Raw genomic sequence first — 20,284 nt, 5'->3', positions numbered from 1 at the left:
AAGCAGACACATCCTCTGGTATCAGAACACATAATAGTTCTGGTGGCACGAAAGAGCGCTTGTTATACTCCTTAAATTATTGCTACTGAAACGTAATAACAACCTTAATATCAGCGCACACGTGGAGTGATTAAAGGCATTTATATTCGCACCAAAAATATTTCAAATAAGCATTTATGGATTTATTTTTGTTGGTAGAGGTCCGAGAACGTTAGTAGTATAATTGGGTTGTAATATATTTAGTTTTCTCCACAAAAAATTTTCTTTATACCGTTCGCTATTGTCTGAATATTTGTATTCAGTTTCTGTTGCCCGTTCAATTCATTGTTCTCGGAGGTATAATTCTATTGTCTTCACTTGTCCTATGTTTATCATGAATATAAACAAGAATGGTTATGAGCGAAAGTTCTCTATGGGATTATCATTCACAAGCGTTCTTATATCTTCGTAAATAAAGGCGGAGACAAAACGCTGGTCCATTTCTCTTGAAAATCGTTTAGTATTGCAATTGGCATGTCACAGTCTCGTTATTAATTATTTACAAGTCGAATATTATTTCTAAAAGATATGCTTCTTGAGTGCTGTTTTAAAAACCTTTTGTGCTTGTTCTCATTTAAGTTTGATTCATAAAATATGACAGTTATCGAAGCAAAGGGTGCGAGAATAATGGTGCTCATATATATGATGCACCTCGATGATCGTTACGGGTGTAAATCGTATTCGAAAATCAATTAGTTCTTAAATAATGTATTCTTGGTATACGATAATTTTACTCGGGGCAATGAAACAAATACGTTGAAGAAAAAATGAATGAAACCTGGAAACAGAAATTAGTTATTGTTATGCCATATTTGATTCGTGTATTTTACGAATACCAGCATGTTTATTAAATTAAACGGCCTGCAACTGACTGAAAGACGTATTATTTGGACATAGATGATTATTCAAGTTTTATTTATGTCAAGAAATTTCCACTGTGGTGACGCTAAATTTTGTTTAGTTATAGATTTTATTTGTTATATAAATACCCTTAATTCGTGTTTTTATAAAAAACGGAATTACGCAAATTATTTATACGCAAGTAAAAAATCATTGTCACTCAGGAACGATACGTGTAAAACTCTGTCGGTTTTCTAAGAACATTACATTATTCTCCATCACGAAGTAAATCTCTTGCAAGTTTTTCCGGTCTTGGTCGATGCATGACGCAAGACAAGCAGTCTCTCAAATGGAGCGCCTCTCTCAAATGTAACTCCCGTCAAAATATCGCTGAAGTTGACGTATGCTGTTGGTGTTGTTAGCGTTGGCAACGTTGCTGCTGCCTGTGTGTGTGCGTCAGCTTAAAGCTCACCTCACAGCTGCTAACACTGCTGCTTTGCTGCAGCTGTTGCTGCTGTGCTGCAGCTGCTGCCACTGCTGCTGTGCTGCAGCTGCTGCTGCTTTGCTGCAGCAGCTGCTGCTGCTGCTGCTGTGCTGCAGCTGCTGCTGCTTTGCTGCAGCAGCTGCTGCTGCTGCTGCTGTGCTGCAGCTGCTGCTGCTTTGCTGCAGCAGCTGCTGCTGCTGCTGCTGTGCTGCAGCTGCTGCTTTGCTGCCACTGCTGTTGTGCTGCAGCTGCTCTCCCCAGTTGCAGCTGCCAATGTGATGCTGCAGCATCATGAAGCTAATGCATTGGGGAATCATTTAAAAGGATCACGTGTATCCGCATCTATTCGTTAACAGAGTTTTTTTGTCTCTAATTTATTTACAGACGTTTGATTCCGGCTAAAAAACACTGCTCAATATGTCTATATGTGCCACGTTTTTAGAGCAACTACGGTATTTTTATCATGACCTGTGTGTTTCATTAGTTGTTTGTCCAGATTAATTTATATTCCTGATCTGCTTGGCATGTTACTAGTTCGTGGCTCCCAACAACGGAAGTTTTTCTTCGAGTAACGGAATGCACGTTACACCATGCCTTCCTGCCCATAGGATCCGCCAAGCTTTTATTCTCACGTAATTACAAGTTGTATAATCACAGATTCTCAAGTCATCGAAGATCATTGCCAAGGCTGATATGGGTGAAGACTTCCTCAAGTAAGATGCGTGTGAAGGTTAATGGCATTTAATCTAGCGCTCGCTCACGTCACAGTTGCGCCGGGCGGTGCTTGCATTTCAATACGCGTGTCGGTGTTGCCGAGCTTCATAAGGTCATCTGACCGTGATAAGTTTATGCAAGGATGCGTCCACACACGACTTCGTCATCAAGCTCACGCTTACATGTGCGTGCATTTGGCTGAAGGTCAGGGCACGACTCTTGTACGTTATTGTGTAAACACCTCCAGTATTATCCTCAGCCATTTATAGTGCGTTGACCTAGACTCTAATATTGGATATTGACTATTCTTATCATAGTGATATTTATTATTACATTAAAAATGCACAGTTCACAGGTGCACATAGAAGTAACCACAGGTGTGCTTCTTGTAATTAGATCCCGGGTGCAGTGGCGCTTGTTTATATGACGTCACTCTTATATAGAAGGTGTGTCTGCTCACTTCAAATGAAACTATATATATGTGACTCATTCCTCTTACTACCGCTCTATACTACAACCGAAGCTTTTTACGCACCCATTCATTGGCTATTCGTTCATTTAATCTTTTTTGGGGAATGACTGACTGACGTCTAAAAAGACTGTCGCCGACGCGTGCTGCAGCCGGCGGAGACGATTTAGGTCTTAGTTCGTAAAGCATTTTGTTCCTGGCTCCAAGATCAGGCGACTTATATGTACATATTATGCCGTAGCTTTTTCCTCTTTAATGTTTTTATGTTTTTTTAATTCTTAGATTTTTTGGAAGAGAGATGATCTGATTGTTTTTTTTTTTCAATCGACTTGTCTGTTTGCATTGTCTTTGCTTACTAATATTTGTCTTGTTCAATTATCGACTATATCAATTTAGTTCGTTGAATTTTAGCTGTGAATTGTGTTGCTTCGGTCAATAGTAATGATTTTTAATCACCACTGCAAGGGATTAGCCTCGCTCATTATTTTAGTGTTAAATTAAATTATGTTTTGAAAAGTTTGAATTATCAGGGAGTTGAGCTGTGATGGTCAACCGGTTAACGCTTGCTGAATCAATCATGCATTGACTGATTGACGCTGCATATCTAATCCGGGATGTTAAGTATAGACGATAAAAAATAACTCAGTACTCACTGCAGTGAGTGACAGAGAGCGCATTTTCTCGTCGACGAAAACTTGAGGTCACGGACAGACGGACGGACGGACAGACGGACGAACGGACGGACAGACAGACAGACGGACATGGCGAGCACAATAGTGCATTTGTTCCATAAATGAGGAAATGCGCTAAAAAGCGCGGACTGTATTTTATGCAATTTAGCTGCGCCTCAAGTGGACGCTGTTCAATTTTGCGCACATGCTAAAATTCAAGTTATTTCATTGCATGAGAATAAATTTATTTAAATCGAATTCAAATCTTAAAGCACGTGAGAATTTATGTGGAAGGTACTCTAGCAATCGTTGAGTCATTTAATATAAATACTGTTATAATTTACCTTACAGCTGAAACGTGAGCATCGCGCACTTCGAGCAAAACAGAAAAATCTCTTAATTGTGCAGTAAATATTAGTAGGTATTTAAAATACTCCCGTTACTCGAGACTCTTTAATTTTATTTGACACTGTCTGCAAAACGTTCGCCTGCTGTTTGCACATGGTAAAAAAATTCGCAGTACAACTCCAGTTTGTGTTCAGCGTTGGAACGACTGGCGGGTTCTTATCGGGCGATAACAACCGAACCCTCGCGTGTTATCGCGCTCTGCAGGCGACACACGATGCTGCTGCCGTTATTGTCGGACCCGGACGTGCTTTTATTTTAACAGAATTAAAATGTAGACTTATTTAGCGCTCTGCAGACGATGCATGACGGTGCTGTTATTGTGGCTTTTATTTTAACTGGATTAATATAGATATTTATTTCTCGCTCCGTATTAGACACACTAAATATTTTGTTCGCATTTAAAATATATTTTTATTTGAGAAAGCGATTGCCTGGTTCATGAGTGTGACATAGCCGTCTATTTCGTTTCATTTGTGAGTGTTTCTGCTAGCCATCACACATTACCGTCAAGGAGAATCTGAGTTCAGAATATGCCGTGCAAAATCGTTTTTTGGCAGCTGATATTGCTGATATAAATAATCATTCCAAAATTTCTGTTTTTTTTAAACAGAAACCCATTTTTAAAGCCCATTTTTATGAACCTGCGATGCGGGTTCAGCTTTCACAAATAAAATTCATACGAAGTGCGGAATGCCTTTTTTAGGCTTTATTGTATGCACAATCATACTAAAATTAAGTATATTTGAAATATTATTTGAAGCACAGTAATTTATATTTTTCATGACCACAAAACTCGCATTTGACATCGGTCGCCCCGTGCCCAATTCTCTCAAGTCGACCTCATAGTCCCAAGGGAGCCAGCTATGAAATCCTTCATAGTCTAAAGGATTTAATTTGGAGGAAGTCGCCTCGGGGTGCACACAGTTCAACATCAGCTGATTTTGTGTGTGTAAGTCTGACGTACATGGTGGCTCACTTGCATTCTTGAGGTGCACACCGAAGTTTGGGGCAGACGAAGTGCATGTACATGAACTCACACGCACACTCGCGCCCACCTGTCACAGCTTACACGGCGTTCTGCGATTCTAAGCCTAACCGACAATCACCTCTGTAATCGCAGCTCGTAATAAACTGGCATTAAACTGCCAATTTGGAACAATGAAAAGTTGGGCAATGTAAAAAGAAGCGCCAGTTGGCCGTAGCGGCTGAGAGCAACGCCCTCCTTCAATCTCAAATCTGAAATGCATTGTGCGGAAACTGGAAAGTATTGACGATTTTAGACGCCTTTCCGGCATCTTCTGTGAAGCAATGAATGAAGTTGTAAAGGGCAGAGGGGCGTGGTGGGAGGGGAGAAGAAGGAGTTGGAGGGGGGGTTCTTACTATGGATGACATGACCAGTGCCGAATAAAGGTAAGAAATGTCGAGCAAGGTCAATGACATGGGCGAGATATACGCCTTGGCTTGTGTTGCGTGTATGCAAAGCAATCATGCCGCTCACTGACACGATAAAATGATGCCGCTGTTTCTGAACAAGGTCGAAGAGTACAACTCGAGTATTTAGCTTTGATTGCTTGCCAAAGTTTAGAGCTTCGAAAAGTTCTAAGAACTTGCGAGTTTACGGTGGCGATAAGTCCAGCAAAAGTTTTTACACGTTCATGCTGCCTGTCGAAATATTGAACTGTGTTCCGGTGCACAGATGTGCTCCCTCTTTCCCTCGAATCCCTTCTCACTCCTTCCTTGCGTCGCCCTCATTCTTTCTGCTCCCTTTTCTTTCTTGCTTCAAAATATTTATTCATAAACTTACACCTTTCATGGTTTCATAACTTTCATTCAATAATCGTAATGACATGGGCGACGTGTGTGTCCAGGAGAAGCTATTGCTTATCCAGTTCAGTGTCACGATCTACTTCGGTATTCACTGGAAGGTCGAGGAAAGATATGACGAGAAAGCATGCCTTTCTTTCAATTTAAAGACGTTTGAATGCAATGATCAAGCATGACTTAATGTATTCGACAATGTTTGTTTTGTTCAGATTGATATTTTTGCTTTTTAATTTGCTCAAAGTGCATTTTGTCATTAATCACTATATCTATATTCGCTATTCAGAGAAGCTTATTCCTCTGTAATTAAAGCTTTGACGGAAGTATTTCTACCACATTTAGTTTCTACCATTGAAAATAATGTACGCTAAACTTAGAGTGCTGTAGCTCAGAATAAATTCCGCTCTGTAGGAGTTCAAATCACCAAGAAATTCTAAAATATCGGTAAAGCAAACATCCCAATAGGTATTCAAAGGTTGATTAACTCTTTTTTTGTACTCAGTTGATTTTATACGGACTATGTGGAGCAACTAATTTATATGCTCAATGTCACTCGGCGCTGCCAGTTCAGTTGCTGGATTTAACTGACAGCGCCGGGTTAATACATGATCGATGAGATGCGGTGAGAGCATTTCTATAGCACATCTACTCTTTCCCTAAATGTTTAATTATATGTGTTAGAGCGATGCTACTTAACATTTATTTGAAGCGCATGTTTCGTGAAGGAAAAAATGTGAGGTGAGCAGAAAGACCATTGTAAAATCATGCTAAACTTTCTTCCTAACTTTGTCTAACATATTCATGTATATATTTATGTCTGTATCTAGTTGTTATACATGTGCTGTCGAGTTTAGCAGAAAGATGAAATTTAACTAATATTATATCCGAAAAAAATGAATAATGAAACAAAATATTTAATTTTGTCTTTCATTGACTATAATGAAGAACACAAATTTTTGTATCATCACGATTGTACAAATGACGCCTATCTCATGAAAGTCCGTTCTTATTGACATATGTACGCTCCAGGACGCTACTTGCAACTTTGTTGATTTCCAATTTACAACAAAAAAATACGTGGAATGTCAGAATTAATAAAATGTATTATGGCCCTGACTTTTTTAAAGGCAAATAGGAGCTCATAATCAAATCATGAAACGCATTGCTTTTCTATTGAGTTATTTGAAGGTGATTTTCTGTGAAGAAAGACTTGTGAGTCTTTGCTATTTTAGTATGAAATAACATCAAGGCTGGAATTTTATGAATTCGCTGGTACCGCATAGGCAGTTAGCTTTTCTCACTACACACGAGCAAAAGACAAAGCTGTCCTGGTTTAATCTCATATTCGTTGTCAAACACAAAAGAGGTGAGTGTTTGAGTGAACGCTGTTGAGTAAACTGTTCTCTACGAAGCCTTTGTTCCCATCAACAAAGCTCCTTTAAACTACAATAGCCACATGCACTCTTAGATCTTCCTTTTCTTTGTGCTCCATGAAATGGTCGTGTTTTTTCTTTTCTGGGATCGACGATACTAAACTTCCATCATGTCCATTTCTTAATTCTGCATGGCAAACCCTACATGCAATTCCGACATGGAGCTCAGCGGTGAGCGGTCCATCGTCATAGAAAATTTCTTTATGTAATTTTAGAACGAAACATAGGATCGGAAAAATGGGTCTATTTTTTTTAAATCACTCTGTGCTCTATCCATCTTATATAACAATGTCAACTTTAAATACAACTTGAATCTGATTTACATCAGCGTATGTTTTGATCTTTCGCGTACCGAGGTTCCATCAGTGCATGACTTGGCCAACACGGAAGAGAACAAGGACGCATTCTCGGAAATAAAACGGCCGATTCGACAGGCTGGATTCGGAAAGGCGTATTTTGCCTCACGTGTTCTATTTTTACGAACTGTTACTCATTTGGAATTTGCGTGAATATGCCACTGATCAGAGTTTCAAACTTCCATTCCATTAATTTCTTGCACAAGAATTCTTTATAGGCACAATTTGAACCTTGATAATTCCAAAGATGTTCCCTTCTCATTTTTCATATTAATAGAAGTTCATTAATCTCATTGAGTCACATTTTAATGAATTTCAAAATTTATTAAGTTCAGTCTTCCCCATAACTTTGAATAAATTATTTACTGAAGCTTCTAGGCAGCCACAACAATTTTAATCACAATTTGTTAATCGATTTTATCAGCAGGTACCTTTGCTCCTAATCAGACTTCGCTGTTGCTCTTAATCATGCAGACCTCGCTGCTGCTGCTGCTGCTGCTTGCGATCAGACCTCACTGGTGCATTTAATCAGACCTCGCTGCAGCTTTCAATCAGACTTCACTTCTGATTTTAATCAAACCTCTCAGCTGCTTTTAACCGTACCTCGCTGCTGCTTTTAATCAGACCTCGCTGCTATTTTTAGTCAGACCTCGCTACTGCTTCTAATCAGACCTCGCTGCTGCTTCTAATCAGACCTCGCTGCTGCTTTTAATCAGACCTCGCTGCTGCTTTTAAGACCTCGCTGCTGCTTTTAATCAGACCTCGCTGCTGCTTCTAATCAGACCTCGCTGCTGCTTTTAATCAGACCTCGCTGCTGCTTCTAATCAGACCTCGCTTTTGTTTTTAACCTGACCTCGCTGCTGCTTTTAACCGTACCTCGCTGCTGCGTTTAATCAGACCCTCGCTGCTGCTTCTAATCAGACCCTCGCAATCTAGGACTGCCGCCTCGCAGAAAACTTTCCCTCTGAGTTTTATCGTACTCGCCAGCGGGCGTTTTTCCCTAGCTAACCCTCGGCTCCAATTTCCCCTCGGGTCTGCCGCTGTGTTCTCTCAAAACCCATGGAAAGAACGAGGGGAAAATGTGACGCTGCTCTGCAAAACATCCCTCGGATGGAGAGCCGTAGAGGGGACTTTGGAGGCCGAGGGAAATGGACGGCGGAACGATGAGATGAGGGCTGCGTGTGAGGGGCTAAGAGTGTATGGGGTTCGAACGTATACGGTGCTGTTTTGCTTTCATATGTATAGAGACTGAACAGGTTCTGATCAAATCTTGTTACTACATGCAAACTTCGTGTTAAATATAATTTTATTTCATCTTGATCAGCTCAAATGATAATAATGCATGGTTCCGTGCTTTCAACTTCGAGCGATTTAAAGAATGAAATTTGGAGCATTAATAGAACTTGTGATTGGTGCATTTCTTGCCGAAAGGAAGTAATTGGCAGTGAAACCACTTTTAAGTTGGTGGCTAAATTTTTTTAAAAATTTTACACTATGATTTTTTTTGTTCTACTCATTCTGCAAAATTTATTATTTCATGCTTAGGAATTGTATCTTCTTCATCAATATCGATTTTTCACAGTTAAAGAACTGAATACGAATTCAGAGCTGTCCGAAAAGTCAATAAAATGATTAATTGATTAATTTTGTAAGGATCAGTTGAGTAATTTTCCTTCGCTGATGATGACATGAGAATAGGTACCATAATTAAACAGAAGAACTTAGTTAAAAAACTTAAAAGATCATCATCTCAAATATCTGTCGATATTTCTGCCTATTTATGTCCCAACCTCCCCAAGTGCACTATCCTACCTGATTATGCGCTGCACTTTTAATCAACGTGCTCACTCTTTAAACAAGCTCCCGATAGATCCAGTTCACTATAATTGGATGTTTGCTCGCGACTTATTTAGTTTGACAAAGGATTCGAGTGCTCTTATCAATAGAGTTGGCTTCGGGTTTCATTGTAGCGTGAGCTTCTAGTGCTTTATTATTAAACCTCTTGTTAAATTGAAAACATCAGCAGGTATTATGCCAAAGTGCCTGAATGCAGAACGTCAATTTTGGTAGGTGAACGCTTCGTTGGAGAAAGCTGGTAAAAATCACGGCATATATTTCTCTGTGCAGTGAATACATTTTACACTGTGCAGTGAATACAATCGTGCACAGTGAAATATATGTTTGATTGTCGTTCGCATGATGGTAAGATAAAAATGTATTCACGTTAATGTTAAGCTCTAGCAATAATTTTTTCTAATGTGATGATTTGAAATTTGTTGGCAAAATTGAAGTTTGAGTTTTTACAATTTGGAGTTGTTTCGAAGTCTCTGCTATGTTTTCAAAACTAATCAACTTCCTAGCATTATCTTCAACAAAGAACAGTAGGAGGAGCAATGGCTAAACACAGCGATGCGGCAATTTTATGCGCGAACAAAAAATTGGGTTTGTTTGTAATCGAGCTTTTTTACTCAAGATTTGTTGTTTTTGCCTATACTTATATCGATAGTTTCCCAAGCTTACACCTTAGCTAACGATTTGTTAATACTTAAGATATTTTCACGATTGTTTTGTGTTACAGATGATTTCAAATTCCCGCATGCATGCACTGCTTGTGAAATGACATGCATCACCTGCAACACAGGCATCACGAGGGATAATTCTATATATAATTTTGAGACTTTAATTAAGAAAATTGACAAAAATTTATAGTGTGACGTACATAGGAGCAAAGAAAGATTATCTGTAATTTTATGGTTACCTATTCATGTATGTTACTTTTACAATGACATTTTTGTCTCCCTGGTAATAAATGGATTCCTGAAGAAATTAATGTTCTTTTAATCACGCAGTGCATGTAATTTATTATACCTAGATAATTTTAATGAACAGTATAATTGTCTACGACGTAATTTCCATTTAAAATGTTGAGAACAATTGACGTAAATTGATCGTTTCTGGTTTTCTGAACGTAAATCTATGTCAATGTTCCATTCTAAGCTACTGATGTTCACCGGCAGTGCACCACGTAACCTCAGGTGGTCTATAGCTGTCGCGATCGAAGCGGAGCGGTTTTAGAATAACCACTTGTTGCTGACACGCAGCCTTGCATACATCATCACGTCTATAGCGCGCTCTCCCTGCGAGGCGATGCGTGTTAATTGTAGTCGTATGAATCATTTTGTCATTTACTTATTTTGCAGTTATTATTTTATTTAGGTAAATTCTTAGAGAGCGGTCGGTCGCAAGCGGGTAACATATATGAATCAATACATGACGGAAAAGTTGAAACTTCAATCACGAAAAAAAGTAGATTAAAACGCTGTATAAATTAAGAGAAAAAGATTTAAGAGCACAATTAGAAATGAGACGCTCATGAAATTAAGACGCATAACGAGCCAGTACATAATCACATAATTTCTTGTTCAATTTGCGTGAGTACTAAGTTCTTTCTGCTGAGCATCAAGCAGTTGCTTTTTTGGAATGCTGAGCAAAAGCATGGCCCCGTGGTTACAGTTCAGGGTACCAAGATTGGCGCAGAGAGGCGCGGGTTCGATCCCAGCTCTGTGCGCCAGTTCTGGTCAGAATCGGCAAGGAGGCCGGGCGGTGCAAAAGCAGAATTGTAGCAGTGAGTTGCGAGTTCGAGACCGCAAAATGCTGTGAAAGTTCTGCGATGTTAAGAATCGGCGACAGGCCTACGGCCTAATAAACGCTGAAACAGCTATTACCGCTATTGTGCATTTCTTTACACGACGCAATCGAACCATGCTTAAATATTAGCTTCTAAAATAATAGGTTTTTTCCATTGATGTTTCTACGTTGACTCATTGTCAACTCTAGGCGAGAATTGAAATGAGCGATGAAACGAGCTTATAAAATAACTTATATCATTGTGCATTTCTGTAGAAATCCTTTGAAATTACATTCAAAAGGCAATCTGTATTTTTAACCCTTACTCATTGAATCTTCTTTATGAAAGTGTTCAAAATGTAAACTTGTCGAAATATTTTCCGATTAGCCGGAAATGAATTGTTTTCTTTGGTATTGTTTGATGAGATTCTACTTGACCGTGTTCAATTTTTTCTACTCAAATTCTGAATGCAGTTCGGAACTGAAATTTGTGAGGCAACTAGTAAATTTGTGCTCCGCGTGAAGAAGCTTTTGCTCCTGATTGCTCTTCGATATTGATATATGCCAATATGTACATCATTTCTATTTTTATCATGACTACGATAAGGGATTCTGGAGTGATATAGATTTAAGATAATCAAGTTTGAAATAAAGTATTTTTTTCTTGCTCTATATTAATGGAAAAAGAATATAATATGTTAATTCGGGGTGTGCAGTCGTTGGACGTAAATTCAACACTTAAACTGGCATTCCTTAATTTAACATCCATTATCTGGAATAATATTTGAATATTCATCCATTTGTTTCCCTATTCATTGGTCATATTTTACAATGACACATACTACCTGTTTATTTGAAACAGAGCCTTGAGTTTTTGAAGATCTTTATTGTTGTTACTGGTGCTTCTAATTCGATAAAAAATGAATAATATTATTTTTTACCAATACTCTAGATCAATTTCTTATGACGAATAAGAACAATAAAAAAAAACAAATATTGAGAACCACAAACTAGGACCGACTTGTAGGCATCAAACCCACAACGGTTATTAATCCACTAGGAATCAAGGTAAACTTTTAAATTAAATTCTTGAAATGTAAAAGAAGAAATTTAACTGTGACGTGTCGTCAAAGATAAAAGAATTAGCACTGACTCAAAAATACTTTGTTTATTGCAAAACTGTTTTTAAGGGAATCAAGAACTCTTTGCGGAACACGAATTTTTAACATAAGTAGAAAGGAAGGTAGATTGCATCGACAGTTATTATTCGTCACCATTTTTGTTTGAACAGGGAAAATAACCACAACAAATTCTTAGAGGCAGCTCAGAGATGATTTGTTAAATTGATCCAACACATAAATTGTCAACCACTCTGTAAATGCCCTGGATAGATATTAAAACTAATCATTTACGCATTGAATACCGAGCAGCCAGCAGGGGAGGAAGTTAGTCGTTTTCAACTTATCTTTTTTGTATCATTGTCATGCCTTCAGTGGTCTTTACTTGTTTTTTTTTTTTTTAAAGTAGCGTCATATTCTCTCTCTCTTTTCTTCTGAGCGCTCTAACCGAGAACAATTACACCACGATAGCTGCATCGCTTTATCATGTCATAACTCAGTCGTCAGCCTATTATTGCCTCAGTAAGAAAACGCAAAAAAAGTCGAATGAAGCACTAAGAAAAATGCGCGGGAATGCGTGGTCCGAGTGCTGCCAGTCACAAGTTCTACTCCAGTGTTCCTGCTCTAATCTAAGTGACGAATGCTTTGGTAGCCAGAAGCCACAGGGTAAAAAATGTTTAATGCAGTGATGTAAGGAGAATATTATTGGCATTTGATGTGAAGTTTTTAAAATTGAAACAGTGAAAATTGCACGAATATTTGGTTTACGCGCGTGCGCTATTTGCCTATGTAAACGTTTCCGTTGTAACTGAGTCTCAAAGAATTACTTCTGGAGTTTTTATGCTTTAAAAATAATTATTATTGTTTGTGAAAAGCATATGCGTTCATTGCAAACATCTCCATCCATAGCAGTATACATAGTACAACAGGTGAAGTAAGTGTACCTCAAATGTATTGATAATTTCCAGTGCATTAATTAATTGATATATACTGATCTCTTAAGGATAATAAGTTAGTCGAGATAGCTCGAATTCGAAACAATAATATCAATAAAATTTGCTTCATGTACGTAGATAAATTCCTAACGTTTTAGTACTATTGTGCTTAATCACTGCGTTCTGTATTCAATTCGCTAGGGGCTTCATTAAATGTGATCATTGGTTTCATTCTTGCTACTCATGCAATTGTGTTTATACGCATTTCATATGCAGTGATTGTTCAAATAAGAAAACACAGAGAACTTTTCTGAAGATAAGCTGCTCTATCCTACGTCTGGCAGCTCAGAGTCACCTTCACCACTGCGCAGTGCTGCCATCTACGCTCCCAAGCGTTGAAAGAATCCTCTTATATTGTGAATTATACGAATCTTTCGACAGAATGGTGGCTTAATTATATTCTTGAATGATTAATAATTGTTGCTTCTAAAAAATATGAGTGTTGAAAAAACGAAACACGCTAGATGAAGTGAGAAAGTGTGTAAAAAATCGTTCTTCGAGGCGCCATCATGCCTTGTTCAACGCCAAAGACTGGGCAGACAGCGAAGCGACGTACAACCGCGGTATGCTCCAAGATTTTCTATAGTTATTGCCTTATTTCGGCAATTTTGTGGTGTACAAAGCTAAAAGTCTGAGTGTTAAAGTGTTTCTTTGTAGTTGTAAGTTTAAATAAATAAGAAAATAGACGTTGAAAGTCGTCTAAAGTGCGAAGTTATGCGAACAACTGGTCATGGATGAGTCTCCGTGCGCCGTACAGTGCGCGTTCAGCTATCATGAGCTGTAGAAAAAGCGTCGATTCCAACGGTTCCAGTTTAAGTATCCAGTTGTTTTCTCGACAAGAGTAAAGTTGTGTGACACAAGTGATGTTATATAAAAAGTATGAGTTTATTGAAAGAGTGATGTTAGTGTTGAAAAGAGGCCGGTGGTGTGTCTAGGTCTGCCGTGCTCTTGGTCGATACCGGCTGCCTCTCGCTCTCTCTCTTACCAGTTCTTAAACAGTTTATTGGTATTAAAACAACTTGAAATTGAATTTTGAATGTAATACAGATATATGCGAGTGTTTATCTGAAGTTTTTAGTCGTCAGCTACGAAACTTTGGCCCTGGAGTCGTCTACAGGCTATCGTCAGGTAAATCCTCTCCGATCCCTCCACAGCTCTAGCAAATGGCGGACTCTGGCTTGCTAGCAGCTATCATAATTCTGTATTTGATAATTTTCTATTATTTATAGATGAGTTAAGAAAGTCTATCAGTTTTACTATACTCGCTTTTAATGAGATCGTCGGTTGCGACATAGATTTATGGTCTTTGCCGGTGCCGAGCGCAACGAATGACATTATGAATGCAAGGTTTAACTTATAAATTTTTTTTCGTTTAAATCTTGGATAAACGTTTCGGATGTGAATGTTTGCCGTACAAGTGCAAGTGTCAGGGTGCTCATCAGCTGATACCAGCATCAGCCACCCCAGTTTTTGCATGGTGACTTTGGGTGGTGGCGGCCAGGCGGTGTAGACTGGCCCGTACGGAGTGCTGAACAAAGCGGGCGGGCAGGCGGTGTGGAGCGCCACCAGCGTTGCCACATGTATTTATTCTTTGATTTTTTTTTATTTCTATTCGGCTATTACATATTTCGGGTTGCGTAACATCATTTCCGTCTGTTAAGTTCTGCCCATTTCAACGATATCGTTTAGTTATCAGTTGAATTAGAAGTTAGTGCTGAGTCATGATTGATGCAATATGCATTAGGTACATGTCAATTATGTCGTTCACGGAGGTGTCGACGAGTGCACGTGTTTCAATGTAAACAATGTCATGCTTGAAACTCGCCCAAATCTTGTTTCTGTTAATGCCACGATTTCTCCCCTGCTGAACTTGATGGGATACGCCTTTGTTATTCGCCGTGGTCGATCCACTGGTGAAGCATATATAGCAATTTTCTTTTAATTTTTGGGTGCGGAGAGTTGATCGAGGATTACCTCGAAGTTAGGCGTTTGCGATAAGGTCACAGATGCCGACTGAACGTTTATCTTGCCGTGATCGGTGAACGTTTGTTAATTAAAACTTTGCATAGTGATAGTCGATGACGACGTGGCAACTGGCTGCATTTGGCAACGCGGTGTGAGTGTGAGGTGGTCTAGGGCTTTGTTGCCTTCTGCCTGTTCGGCTTCATACTTCAACTTTCTAGGGAATTCGTTTTTATCGCAATACTCGCATCCGAATTGTAGGGGATTTTTACGAAATACATTTTAATTTTGCTTGTTAGGATTATTATTTTTTAGCATTATAATTGTTTTAGGTGAACTTTCATGATTGGAATGTAAAGGAATCGATTCGTTTCGCTCTCCTTGTTAATCGGGGAGCTGTGGGGCTCGCACTTCGACGTTGCGTACGTTTGTCGGCTTGGGAATGTGCCGACGCTTTGGGTGATGCCCATCAAATGGGAAGGGTATGCAGTGATACCAAATCCTCCTTAAATCACACAATTACATAGTTATTCGCACCGTGTTTAATGCAAACGAAATGGATTAAAATTGGCATGGTCTTTTCAACATATGAAGTTTTCTTAATAGAGATCGCAATATCCAACAAAAATTGGGAGAAATTATGCCGGAATGGCCTGTTGAAGAATTTAATACAAATTCATGACTTATATAAAATGAAAAAAAAAACTGGATATTATGGTATGCTTAGGAAATATTTGAAATGTAATGTGCAACATTTAAATGTGACTAGTAATGAAGAAATGAAACCCATTGACTTTTTTGTACAGGTTCAATTCCAAAGTCCTCCTGTAGGCCATTGAGTTTTTGGTATCACAGTATTTGGTATCACGTAAAGTGAACACTGAACATGGAACTTTTTGGCTAAAAAAAATCTTGGGTGCATGGCTGATGTTGTTGATAAAACTTTTAATTTCTTTCACTTGGTCTAGAGGTGGCTGCAGCAGCTACTTTATTTGAGTTATAATTATTATTACTTTTTGAACATGGCTGTAGAAATACTGAGAAACTGAAAATTTTTGTACTATTTAAAAAAAGTGTGAACAATTACTGATACATTTAGACTGCCCCATTTCTAAATTCTGTATATACATAATTACATATATTAAAGTTCAAATTTGCATTTCCTTAAATTTTATATATATTATATATATATATATATATATTTAAACAAGGAACCTATACATTTAAATCCTTAGTATTTGTTTTGGATGTAGCAGTCCCAGGCCAAAATGAATCACCAACACGAATGCAAGATTCTTAGAATATAATATTTTTGACTAGTTGAAACAACTGACTACTACCCAAACCTAAAATTCTTTGAGCATATGTAGCTCATATTCCAGTATAGCTTACATTTTAATGAAGCTTTAAAAATATGCTGTCTATTTCTGTCAATGTTGAGGGAAAATACTGTACAGCATTTATTTTACAGCACAGCATTTTCTTGGGGATTTGATTTTTATTATCTAAAATTAACTGTATTCAACACATCACCAATACATTAAAAACTCTTTTTGAAGCCTACACATTGATCTACCAGGGCTAGCAATAAACACTTGACTTGTTGAAAAAAACATATGAAAGTTTTTGATAGAATGCATTCTCTTGTCTTTGAGATTGTGAGCATGCATTACATTATCTGAAATTGCATTAATTTTGAAATCAAAGGTACTGTTCATTCTTAAGTTCTTATATTAGTAATTCCACTTCTTGTTAGGTAATAATGTTGTTATATATGGATTTGACAGATTTTGCTAAATGAAGCCATGATAAAGTTGCCTGAAACACATGTATATTTTAAACAAAAGATAACATTTATTTTTGACTTAGATTGAAGTTATGGTGCTACAGTTGGTTTCCAAATTATGCAAAATCATTTTGCAATAGAGAAATAAGTCAAAAAACTCTTATTAGTGACTAGTTGAGTTGAATTTTGGCATTGTTTAAATATTGTTACTTTTTAGCTATGGTACCTTAGTTTTTCTGGCACTTCTTTCTAAGACTTATGTCATTTGTAAAAGGACCCTGACACTTTTCTTACTTTGGGTTTTTTTATTTTTGATAAGAGATCTAAATATTGCTTTAGGTTGCACTTTTTGAATTTTAGAAGTTCCTGCAACCAACACATGCGGATTATTAGCCCGAAATGAATGTATGCATTTATTATGTTAGATTTGAAAGCAACACAGGTATTATCAACTGATGTGACTTGAATAGCTATGAATCGAAGTCATCAGGGTTATTGGGAAAACTTTGAAAAGCATTGTGGTGATTTGATTGAGTGTTAAATAGGCAGAAAAATTAAGATTGGAATTGAAGTGCTTCAGTTCTTTTTTCATGTAGATTGTCTTCCATTCAGTTTTTAATGTTGTGCTACCTCAATATTTCAGGGCTTTTTATCATGTTTTGTTTTTACATAAGTAAGGTTTGGCAATTGTCAGGCAGCTGTATTTATCTGGGTAATTTGCTGTGTGATTAATGAAGTACCAAGCTGTCTTCTGGCATTGTGTTGAGCTTACATGAATGTTAGAGAAAAGAATTTGCTTTGATTATCTATTTTGTTTTCTGATTGGAACTAGACTCATATCTTGACTGTCATTGTTATTTCTTTGATCCCAACACTTCAATATCTTAGTCATGAGCGTAGTTTTTATTAGAAATTTTCAAGTTTGTCAGAAACTAGTGGACAATTTTTTCAGAGTTTTGCCTTTTTTTGTGCTGGAAATCTCAATTTTTTTCTATGAAATTATAGATTATATTTCCTGGTGATGTGGTATTGCATTTAAATTCTCTTGAGAAGTTAAAAAAATTGAACTTCTTGATGACCATGTTTACTTGTGCTGCTGAACTTGTGTTTGTGAAGCTCCATTGAACACTGGCCATCTGAACCTGAGGATGCTTGCATGTCACAGCTGTGCAAAAGCATGTTATGTTTTGTTCAGTTCATAAAATTCATTTATGAACTTGGTATGTATCTTCTGTGATATAATCTTGTCATTCATTGTATGCAGCCCTTGATTTTAAAATAATCAAATTTGCAATTGATAAGAATTTAGGCTGATGACTGCGGTATTAAGCTTATAAAATTGCCATTTTGTCCCTTGACTTTGCCTGGTATTTAATCTGTCATTTATAATAGATTCCTGAGTGTTGAAACAAGAGGGCTTGATCAACAGAACGTAATTTTTCCTGACAATTTCTTGGAAATGGTACAATGATCGTTTTTGTTGAGATACGTTTTAAATTCTTATTGAAGTATAAAAAAAATGTTTTCATTTTCCAATTGGTTGAATGAATGGAAACTGTGACAAAGTGTTCGTTCGTGCAATATTTTGTTTCGTGCAATATTTTGTTTCGTTACTCTTGATAAACTTGCTATTGAACTAACATTGCATCGCTGGAAAGTTGAATAAACCAGAAGAGCTGTATTTATTAATTGACGGTTCAATTGCAGCATCTGGGGTGCAGTTCGTGTTCTGCCAATATCTTTTGCCATGCACTGGAAGCCACAAGTTTTAAATGCGTTTATATATTATTATTACACGTTGTGCAGTTAATTTTTATTACTGATTTCATTCCAGTAATCTCTATGATGGTGTACCAACGTTTGAAAACGTTCTTTTTTTTATTTGTTTTTTCTCTAACATTATAGTTATCGTTGTACTATGATGCTGATCATACGATCACGATGATCAGATGAATTTTCATGGTGTTTGTATGTATAAAAAAAGGGAAAAAATTTGTCTCTTTCCTTACGTTAGATATTTTAGGAGTTGTCGCTCGAATGTCATGTTGCTTTGTTTGACGTTTGCAAATGTGCATTATTTGGAATAAAATTATATTTACATGTGGTTATAGACATTTTACATAATAAAAACTTACTGAAATGGGCTGAACTGTATAAAATTCTTTATTTTTCAAAGTTATTGGCTTTAATCATCTATAATGCCAGTTCAGATGTCGGTACAGTGATGGGCAATCGGAATAATAGATAACTTTTAGCGTCTCTGCGCGTGTTACCTGAGCGGCAAGTATCGTGTCTTTATATCGGCAGGAATAATAGAATTTCCGTACACGTGAGCGTAGGCAATTATCAAGTACCGTAGCTGCGTATATGTTTGAAAGACGGGGCCGAGATATCATCTTTAGGAATGGATGTAGTAGTTGTCGAATGAATTAGGATTAAATTAAAACATCTTATTCTATGATTTGATGTACTTTCTAAATCTCGAGTAGATTTTATTCTGACTACATAGCATATCATTTTTTCGCTAAAACCACGATACGGAAAACGTTCTGTATCTCACTTGGGAAAGTTGCCGCGCAGCTCACCGGGAAAAATGTTTTTGCGTCCCCCTCATTGCGTCGCTGTAGTCGAGGCACCTGTTCCCTGCCGCCGTAATTGTGGCCTGTTTGTGGCAGGCTTCAGCTGTTGTCTAATCAGGGCCGAGATAAGCCAGCCTTCCTACTACTCTGAGCATACACCAAAACATGAGAGTAATGCAGCCTGTGAAACACTTTCTCTTTGTGTTCCTAGTTGCGCGAACATTGATGCAGCTCATGAAACGTGATTTTGTTCATGTTTTATTTTTTTTGCATGAGAAGCTCTTATGCTATTAATGAAAAAATTATGAATGTTTTTGACGCGTAACCAGTCTATGAGAGTGGTTTTTATCAGTTGATTTTTTGGAGTACTTTGCATAAGACCGTTCAAATAAGAAACACTCTCGTTATCTGTATCAACTGCAAGTATACGGACTTTTGACGGGCCCCGATATTAATTCCAGAAATCCAAAGTTCCCGAGGTTATCGAATCCGAGTCAGTTCTCCCGACGCATTTCGCTACGTAAACCTCAAATCCACCTGCGCTTAACTTAAATGAACCCTCAAGTCTAGATGTACATCAGTTTTTTAATTTCCTGAATAATACCGGTGCTAGTTTCAAGTGTAAAATCCGCCTCTACTTTGAACATGTATAGTATGGTGATTGCAGTTGCTCTCTTGAGTGCAGCGTTTATGATGACGTCACAACGCGCGTGACTCATGACACTATCTCAGTTGTCGGTGTTGCCTGCAGCGCAACTTGCAGGGCGCGAGTGGCGGGCTTCCTGTCATAACGTTTGTGGCTACGCGTTTAGTGTGTCTGCTGTATAGCTTTGCCCTAAGGATGGTTGGCAATTATTCTGTAAAATCGCTTTCATTCGCAGCAACTAGTCCCACAAGTTAATCAAGGTCCAATATAAATGATGTGTAACGTTTAATTTAAAAATAGAGTTGCGAGACTGATAATGATTCTAAAATGAAGATT

General features: G+C 37.7%; 1 protein-coding gene across 1 annotated transcript in view; it reads left to right on the top strand.

Moving 5' to 3' along the window:
- The first annotated feature begins 13,276 nt into the window (after nucleotides 1–13,276).
- LOC108680528 (trithorax group protein osa) overlaps nucleotides 13,277–20,284 on the top strand; it is a 30,525-nt gene continuing 23,517 nt past the window's right edge. Inside the window, exon 1 of the mRNA XM_018169355.2 lies at nucleotides 13,277–14,103. The gene's annotated coding sequence lies outside the window, so the exon portion shown is untranslated. The remainder of the gene's footprint in view (nucleotides 14,104–20,284) is intronic.

Source organism: Hyalella azteca, unplaced genomic scaffold, assembly GCF_000764305.2.
Source record: "Hyalella azteca isolate HAZT.00-mixed unplaced genomic scaffold, Hazt_2.0.2 contig1004, whole genome shotgun sequence".
Classification (NCBI taxonomy): domain Eukaryota; kingdom Metazoa; phylum Arthropoda; class Malacostraca; order Amphipoda; family Hyalellidae; genus Hyalella; species Hyalella azteca.
Note: the sequence above shows the minus strand (reverse complement) of the source record. Positions and strands in the feature narration are given on the sequence as shown.